This window comes from Leptosomus discolor, chromosome 5 (genome assembly GCF_034619465.1).
Source record: "Leptosomus discolor isolate bLepDis1 chromosome 5, bLepDis1.hap2, whole genome shotgun sequence".
NCBI classification, from domain to species: domain Eukaryota; kingdom Metazoa; phylum Chordata; class Aves; order Leptosomiformes; family Leptosomidae; genus Leptosomus; species Leptosomus discolor.
Window position 1 is genome coordinate 16,583,036 of NC_141395.1, and position 10,128 is coordinate 16,593,163.

Consider the following 10,128-nt stretch of genomic DNA (forward strand, 5'->3'; position numbering starts at 1 on the left):
CATTATCCTGCATGAGTAATAATAGTTGGACAAGAACTAACTGGCTTAACTAGCACCAAGACAGAGATTTAAGTTAAATATTGAAAAAAGCCTCCTAACTATAATGATAGTTATGTGCTAGCTATAAATAGACCAGTGAAGAGGTGTGGTGTTCCCCTCTTCAGAGTTTTTTAAGAATAGATCAGACAAACATCTGTCCGACACGATTTCAGTGTATTTGCTTCTGTCTCAGAGAGGGACTGACCTGACAAAATCCCTTCCCTTCTTACAGAGCTGTAATGTCTTCATTTATCCAAATCAGAACTGTTTACCATATTATCATACCTGAGCTTCAAAAGTCTTTGCAACATAAACATCTGAAACATTTGAATTTTATTACATTGATGTTGTCAGACTGTCTGTGTACTTAGCACAAAACAACCCAGGAACACAAAAGCAGCATCTTTTACTACTGCAGATAATCCACAGAAGTGGACAAATGGCTGAACAGAAAAACAGAAAGATGTGCAAGTGAGGAAAAAACAGTGAAGGGCTCAGAAAAAAAAAAAAGTCTGAAAAAAAGCTACAGCAAAGAAAAACCCCTTTAGCGTAAAGAAAATTATTTTGCTTTCATGGGAAAAAAAACTAAGTTACAGTTCACTGGTATAATTTCAAAAATACACAATAATTTGAGATACAGAAGTAAACAGAAGTAAAAGACTTCACGAAGGGACAGGAAAAAGCCATGTCTCTACAGGCCCCCCTACATTACCAACTCCCTGCTCTTGGTTCTGAAGGCACAGTGCAGATACCCTTGCTTTGGCCTGGCTCAACTAAGTCCAACTTCAAATGACCTCATTAAGCTGGGCTCTAAACTATGCCATATGTGTATTTGTGGGCCAAGTGTCTCTAGAGCAGTGGTTCCCACAGATGGAAATCAGAGCAGTATCCTAACACAGAACCCCATCTTCCCTTTACTTACTGTCAACAAACCTTCTGCAGCTTCTCAAAAAACACACTTAAAGGGAATATATTAAAAACAGCCCAGAAAGAGCAGCAAACAAGCATGTGTAGCCTAAGAAATTAGTTTAACACAGAGCCATAAGCTGCAGTTATCATTTTTACTATATTACTAAATCAAGATCTTGCGCTAAGATCCAGAAGTGAGAATTATGACCAACATGCTGCATTCTGAACACCTTCCCACTGCCCAATTATATGTTTGCAATGTTATTTTGCAAGATCCATGCAATTATAGCATGCATGATCTATTTTGATCTATTTTGACCTATTCCTTAGCACTACAAAAGACCAGAATATTAAAATAGCAAATGCAGTATTTTTTTTAAAAATTATTTTTCTTCTCTCCCACAGAAAAATGCATGTGCTTAATAAAACTCACTGATTTTTTTTTTCCTTAAGTTTTTATTTATTTATTTTATTTTGTGTCAGTTCTACTTCAGAATTTCAAAAGCTTAAACTTAGAAATTAAACTTTCAGGACAGCAAACTTAATTGTTTGCTAATTATATAGCTACAGTCACAACTCAATATACATATCGACATTAATTTGTCACATGTATGAAAATAAGCTCTGCAAAAGTAACAAGATGTACTTAATTGCATTCATTGGTTATATTTTCATCATTCTTTTATTTTCTCCAAATAGTAGTCTAAACAAGGAATAATGTTAATGGCAAGTATCTAAAAAGAAATTATTAGAAAATACATCCCTTACTCCAAACCAGATGTGTTCCTCTTAATAGATCAGAACACCTTTGGCTGTGTGTTTGACGGGAGAGGGGGAATCAATGAACGAATCTATTATCATTCTCAGGTTGCGTTTTATAAGAAAACATTTTCATTTCAGAGGATCCTCAGTTAGAGTCACTGAACAATCTGCCACAAGAATAAATTACACATTATTCATTACTTTTGTCTTAGTTTGCCAATGTAAAAAGTCAGCCTGCAGTAAGATAACACAGACGAATTACAAAAAAATGAAACTCAAGACTGCTAATATGCAAGGCTTTTTTCCAGAAGTTCTCCATAAATACTTAATAATGACAAGGTTCAAAAAAATAATAATTCTAATTTGTACCTAAATATTAACACTGCATTTTAGAAAACTGTAAGAAAAACATGTGAAGGAAAAACTGTAAGTGTGAATTAAATTTACAGCACAACCAACTTTCTTGCTTTCTCCAGAAGAAAACTTTATCTTTGTAATAAAACACTAAGTCTTCCGTATTTAGCCTCAATCGGCTCCAAATTTCCCAAGTCTGTGCATTGACTAGCTTTCCCAAGAGCCACAGCAAAGAACCACTGATGGGTCTACGACCAAATTTGAAAGGTTATTTATTTTTACCATAACTTATCTAGAGTTTTATCAACATAAAGCAAAAAACCAAGCTTCCCTACCATGATATTAAGCAACAAGATAATGTTCCTGTAACACTATGTTAATAAATTCTACCTGTCACAGGTAGCTGCCTACTCACATATACCATAAGAGCTCTTGAGATTACCAAATGCCACAGCTGCCTTAGAAAAAGTTTCCTCTGACAGTTTAGAAATCTCAACAAGCCAAGACAAGTAATTCAGAAACAGCTGTTTTCTTCACCATAGTCTTCCATTAGTGTCAGGTAAACCACTGACACAGAGCTCGAGACAAACCATACACTGATTTTTCTCCAGCAATGAGTCAATTTGACAAACATTACCTTGCTATTCTGCTTTATCAAAATACAATAAAACCTTGAAAAAAATCAGAGTAATGACATACAGCCTCATTATCTGAATCAATATTCAGGTTCAATACATTTCAGTGGCAATCATGACGGAACGTGAGGCGTAAAGAAAACAGGAATTACAGCAAGTTCTCATTTTATTAACGTATTTCCAAGGAAAGCAGTTCTTTTAAAAACCACTGTAAGCAAAGGCATACATGAAAGCAAAATTTCCTCATACAGTATTTCTGTTATTTGCAAATGACGGTGAAGAGTTTAGCCACAGGGTAGGAAAAAACCCAACCAACCAAGAAAATTCTTCCAAGGTTTTTCAGTGCAGCATAAGTACTAACTCCGCACTGCCCATTCCCTTAAAACCATCTGCAAGGGAATTCCATAGGAATGAACGCTTTCTAGGGTATTCTGCTGAAAAGCACTACGCCATGAGAGAATCCAAGATGTTGTGCAAGACAAGCATGTAGACGCTCATGCTGCAAATACTATGTCTTTGCCATATACACAGCCACACATTTCTGAAGGCCTCTCGCACTCCGCAACGTGCTGCATTGTTTAAAGAAGAGAAATGTTACAGCTGAGAAACATCTTCCGCACGTACAAGAAGTCCCCCTTATTTCAAGGCAGGCTTCCATTATCTTTTACTACCCTCTTAGAGGACACTTCACGACACAATACAGCTTAGAAGCGCTCAGCTTATTTAATGCTTTGATTTTCAGCAATTCCACAGCCAAAAAACTAAAACCAGATTTATGAAGCAAGAGAGGAAGCCAGAAAAAAAAAAAAAAAAAACCAAAAACACAACAACCACCCAACCTCGCGGGTGCTGCAATGCACGTCAAAAGCAATAAGGGAAAAAATAATCTAACATTCACTTTTTCCCCGACAAAAATATCTCGCAGTATCTGACCTACATACCCAATTCGCAGCACTGCTATCGCTGCAGAGCAATTGAAAGACAAGGGACTACAGCATCAGTACGCAATCACAGGAAGGCTTACGGTGACACATAAATATTTGTACAGCTCGTAAAATCCTTAAGATTCTACCGCTGTAACGTAAATACCGAACACGTCGTGTCCCCCTCACGCAACCCCACCGCCGCGTACCTCCGTCCGCGCAGGGACGGTGCCCGCGGCGGCTCCCAGCAGTGCGGTTCGTGCCCCCCCCCCCCAGTCCGGGCACCTCCGAGATGCCGAAGCTGCCCCCAGCGACCCCCGCACCGGCAGCGCCCTCCAACGCGCACCGACAAAACCTCCCCCCCCCCCCCAAACACACACGCATCCGGGCGGCCGAGGGCCGCCCCCCGCCCGGCCTTTCCCAGAGCCACCCCCGCCCGCCCCACCGGCAGCACCGACCTGTGTCACAGCGGAGGCCGGGCGGCCGCCAGGGACCCCCCGCGCTGCCCGGCGGCGGCGGGCGCAGGCCCGGCTGGGCAGGCGGCGCCGAGGGAGCGGCCAGGTTTCCGGAGAGGAGCCCACCCCCCCGGAGGAGGGGGGGGGAAGGGGCCCGGGGCCTGCCCGCGCCGGGGCACGGCGGGGAGGGTGACAGGAGGCACCGAGGCCGGCGCGGAGGGGCCGAGGCGGACTCGCGAGGAGAGGAGCGGGGAAGGGGGCCCCGGAGCGCTGGAGCCGCGGCGCAGCCGGGCCGGGCCGAGGGCGCGGGGCGGAGGGGGGGGGTCCCGTCAGGCGTGAGGCGCCGGCGGCCGCCGCCGCTGCTTCTGCTGCCAACCGAAAGCTCCGCCTCCCCCTCCACCGAAACTCGTGACGTCTGCCGCGCCGCCGGCGGGAGGGAGGTGGGAGCGCGAGACGTCACGGCGGCCTTGCGTCATGGCGCACGGGCGGTGCGAGAACAGCGGCCCGCCTCTGCGCGCGCGCGCAACAGGAGGAAGAGGAGAGTGGGAAGCCCGCACCGAAGGGCTGCGGGGGGGCGCATGCGCAGCAGCCCCCCGCCCCTCTCGGATCACGGCGGGGCGGGAGAGCGGGCGCCGCGCAACGCGCCTTCCCCTAGGGCGGCCCGAGTGACGCAGGGAGGCCTGGGGCGGGGCCGGGCCCCGCCTTCCCCGCTGCAGCTGCCGGGGAGCGCTGCCGCCCCGCCCGCTGGTGCGGCGGTACCGGGGGCGCAGCCGAGGCCCGGCAGCCGCCCGCGCTGGGGAGGAGCCTCGTCGGCACCCGACGTCCTGGCAGGGTTGGCGCTGGGCCCAGCCTGCTGCGCCTCGGGGATCTCCGTTCCGAGAGAGGGTGCGAACGTTCACCTTGGCACCATGGCGTTTCCCCCACCGCGTACTTCCGAGAGGAACCCTCGCCGCGGACGAGCCCGGAGCAGCGGCCCTGCGGCGGTACAAGCCCCCTCGGCGGCACGGGGAGCAGGCTGCGCCCGCCTCTTGGAACTCTCCAAACGCTGCCTTCGAGTTGCCCGTTTCTCCCGGCACAGGCTGACCGTTGTCTGCCGCAGCCACTTTCTTCCCTCAGGAGGTCAATACCCGCTAGGAAGAAGGATGCTCCTCCAAATTAATCAGGAAGGAAGCACTCCCCAAGAGGTGGCAGGACAGCTGTTCATGCTGCCCTCGCAGCCTTAAGTAGCAGATGACCGTAAATATTACTATGGCACTGTAATTAGCTTTGTACTGCTTCAAAATAAGTTTACAGGCATGAACCGCGGGGTACAAGATGCAGGAGTGACGTGCGCGTGGTCAGCAGACGCCCTTCTGTGACACGCTGACGGGCCACGCGCTTTCAGAGAGTCCTGCCGAGGCAGCGGTGACCTGCACTGCTGCACCTGCACAGTGGGCCCAGCTCTCGTGCTGCTTCCTGGCCATGCGGCCAGAGGTGTTTAACCTTAAAGACAATTAAAGGTTTGTAAAGCCTGGACAGGCCCTCAAAATTGACCAAAAACAAGGGTTGGGGGCTTTTTCTGGCCACCTTAAACAAACCTGGGAAGACTTGAACAGGAGTATAAGACTTATATCGTTAGTAAAGGCATATATAATTATGCAGGGAAGCTCTTTCAAATAGTCTTCAGTGGTGCAGGACCCTGAGCTGCATACCTGGGCAAGTAAACTTGCGGTGGGAACCACATATGAAACTAAAAAAAATGCACATCAAGGCCCGCAACCTGAGTATTTTGACATCTGCAGAAAATGATAAAAAAATAGTCACCTTTTAGAAAAAAACAGGATGAAGAGGACTGTGCTAAACAAAGAGCAACCGATGAAGCATATCCAAGAAAGGCACAAGGCTCTGAATCTCGCCGACTAGTAAGAACTCCAGAGCCAACACAAAGGAGACAGAGTTGTCCCTCAAAGCTAAGACACTTTGTTCCACAGTTGGCAAAATTGTCAGCCATGTTTGACCAAGAGTCTTTAACTAGAAAGTTAAAAAGATGACCTTTTCTGCTAAATGACAGGGAAAGAGCCAAGAAAAATGCTGACGCGTGATGCTCCTGCACCATCAAGCAAGATCAATGAGCCACAGCTGCTTACACAGCTTTGAAAATACACCCCAGTGTTTCCCTTAATGTTGTTCCAGTGCGTGGCCATTTGTCAGTTTTAGCATCCTGCAAACAGACCTCACTGATGGCAGAAGGGTTAGTGAATGGTACGTGTTGAAGTCAGCGTTCCTTCGTGACAGAGGCAGCTAGCAAGAGTGGTGGAAAATCATCCCATGTTCCTCTGCCCATGTGGTCCGTTGTATTCCTGCACAAAGGCCGCACAGCACCCAGCACTCTCGCTGCGCGGTGAACACCACCCCGAGGGTGCTTTGCAGAGGTGATGTACATCCCAACAGGCATCAGCACTACTGTGCCATAACCCCTAAAACAGAGCTGCTTTAGTATCGGGAGCAGGATAAACAGCTAAATATTGACTTTCAGATTAAAAATATAAGTTAACACGAGCGACCAGCACTTACGACACTGGCTTACACTGAGCTCAGCCCAAACCCAGGGGCATGGTTCTGAGATCATGTGTTGTGCTACTGGAGCAAAATAAAGCTTATAGAACAGTGTGCTGATACGGAAAAGAAGAGTATAAAAATAGATGACAGAAGTTGCAATAAAGCATATTAGTTATTTATGCATTCAGTACGAGCCCTATACAGGCAATGGAAGTTGGGAGGAGCGGGGGTGGAAATTACAGGGTAAGCACATATTAGGACAGTCTACTCAAGCAGTTGACGGCAATCTGGCAGTAAGGCTCTCCCTGGATTCCAAAATCAATACCTCATTGCAATAAGAGGTTCTTACCTTCTACACATATTGCTTGAGGCTCACAAGTGCCTGTATTAGTTAATGCTAAAGCCACAGCTTCAGAACACCGAACAGGAACAAACCAGCCCCTTTTCATGTCCATGCCATCATCCTCCTTCTCCTCCCCAAGTTTCTTTGCCTCCCCACCATTCCTTCCTATAGCTGGCACCATACTACCATGTTTTGAACTACTTCCAGGAAAGGATCTCGTTAATTAAGTGATTAATTTAACATTTTTAATCAAAATGTGTTAACTGGCAAAGGAACAAGCTGTTAGAGACAGAGCAGATAAGGGAAGTCAAAACGGCTTCTTTTGGGAACAGCAGTATGTAAAATTTGTCATGCCAGGGTGTTGTAACGTGATCGAGACTCCTTCTTCACCAGCAGGAGGGCGAACATTCTGTTTATAAAGGCAAATCCAGCTCGCAAGCACTGAGCAAGCAACAGTTACTATTTCAAGCCCTTGCTAGCCCTGCCTGCCTGCTATACTCTGCTCCTCTGCCTTTCCATGACAGAAGGAACCACATGTCTGCATCTCAGTAGTTCCGGTTCCTCCCAATATAAATGCACCATCACTGTAAGGCTGATGCCAAAATAGAGGAAGAGCAAATAGCTTGGGAAGGACAGTCCTAAACCAGTGCTGGAAGATTCATAAGAAGCTTCATCTTCCCCCCAGCAACTCTTATTTCTTACCCAGACTGGAATATCCCATCGTACTTAGTATTTTGCATTTCAGGATGCATTCCCACTGCCCAAGACATTTAAGTTTATCTCCAGAACAAAATAAACAAAGAGCAGCGAGCTATTGACTTGTCTGTAACAACTGAAACAGACCAAAGTATGGCAAAAATACAGTAGTCATGCAGGTATGAAGTTGCTTCTCTAGAAAAAGCCCACCATGAATGAGACTGGGCAGCAGTACCAATAGGTTTGTCTGTTCCAACCCCATCATTGAAGTTTATGAAGCAACTCAATTACCTTTAGGACTCAGCCATATTCAGTAATCCAGAACACAGGCACTGTTGACTTTACTAATAAGATTATTCCCCTGACGTCTACATTACTCAGCCATTTAACACAAGTCTGCTATTCGAGATGGCAAGAGTAAACTAGGAGGTGCTGATTAGAAGTATATGAAATTACACTACCTGGCAAATAGCGTGCTCTCTTAAAGATTATACAGGACATTCTATACAACTATTCAGAAGACAAAACATAGCCATAAAAGCTTGTAACAAGCAACTGTTGCCCTGTATTTGTTCATTTACATCCTAAGGCAGACAATGGACCTCACAGCAGAATGTCACTGCACAGACTATATTCCCTTTAGCAGAAATGGTGACTGTTAATCTTTAAAGAATGAAGATTTTTACAACAGACTTTATTTTACACTAAGTAAAATGCCTGAATGATCAAACTGCACTTTACACTAAATAAATACCCTGAATAATCAATATTCTGCTTAACACAAACAGTATCTGTAAAACATAAGGCAAGTACAGTTGATAAAAATTCCCCTTCATGGAACTACACTGCTTTTGTAAATGTGAAGTTCTGCGGCACATATTCAGATATAAACACCCGACAGTGGAGCCAAGCAGCAGTTAACAGGCACCTATTTTTCAGTCAAATGAGTATCTGATAAGGGGTAGGCAGGAACAGGCTCAGCCAGACGTAAATAGTAAAGCAACTGAAAAGAGATTTCTAACAGAACGGTAAATGTAACTGTCATTCTAACATTCTTCTCTTTGCTTATTACAACTGTACAGCGCAGCAAACATTTCCATTTCAGATTTTGATCAATAAATCTCCTTGATTCCTCCTAAGGTTCCTTAGCCCATTTCCCACAGTTGCATTCACCTCCCTCATAAAATAAATAAAATAAAACCAAATCAAGCCCTGTTCTCTGAACTTCAGATACCCAAATTTTATACAGGTCAGGATGTTTCTGTTACCACACCCATTTTTATTTAACCTCTCAATGCCCTTTGATCAAGGGCTGTTGGCGTAGGAAGAGCTTTGCTACAGCTGATATTATCTGCAGCACTAACAACAGAAACCTGAAACATCCCTGCTGCCAGCTGACACAACAAACACTGGGTTTCCACAAGGTGCTGCAAAACTTTTAAAATAATTTTAATCTGCATAAAAAGGGACCGAAGAGGCAAAGAACAAAATAAAACCTCTGTTCTGAGAATTAAACATTTCATGTTCTCCCTGGTGCAAGAAGAAAAAGTGAAAAAAAAAAAAAAAAAAAAAAAAAAAAAAAGAGGCTGTGATCAGGTAAAACCACTGCAGTGAAGGAGTTGCTATCCTAATACCTAACATAAAGCGATAAGCATTTTCATATTGTCCACAGCAAGCCTCAACACATGGGGGACACTAGTATTTTGTCCTGGTTTGGGCTGAAAAAAAAGACAAAAAAAAAAAAAAAGGAAAAGCAGAGAACACTGATGTTTCTCCTTCTCTTTTCAAGGATGTATTTTCTGTATTCTTACACCGTACTTTTCCCTAGAGTACTCTGAGTATATTCTCCTCTTGCACTAAGGTGCAATGCATTATGGCTCCGCAAGTGCCGGCTGTTTCAACTTCTTGCCAGGCAAAAAAAAAGTGCACACAGGAACAAGCCTCTGCTAAAGAACTAGCTTAGATCTTCTTAAGACATCCATTGCTTTGCTGGAAATTGAAGAAAGCAAGGTCAAATAAAAGTTCGTTGTATTCAGTGCAAGCAGAAAGGTTTGTTATAGTTCTTACTTGTGGAGGAGTTACTAATTGCAGACTGAACATGTCTCCCACACAGAACGCTCACCTTTCTAATGTTCCCTTTCACCATCATTACATATAAACTTCCCCTCTTTATGAATATTCAGACTCCAGCAAAGTTAAAGAGGGAATTTGCACCACTGTAAAATAATTATTTCCAAGTTTATGCTCAAATCCTGTCGAGAACAGTTCTGGGATATAATAAGAGTAATCTAGTTTCACATCAAATCTACAGTCAACACGTACCATAGAAGCTTATGGTCAAACATGAAGAGAAAGTAAATTCCACAAGCCTCAAGCCTGTTTATGTTTAACCTTCTTTTACAGAAAGATGTTAAGAATGTAGAAATAATCTCTTCACAAACTAAACAATTTCACTTAAATGCAATGGGCTAGGC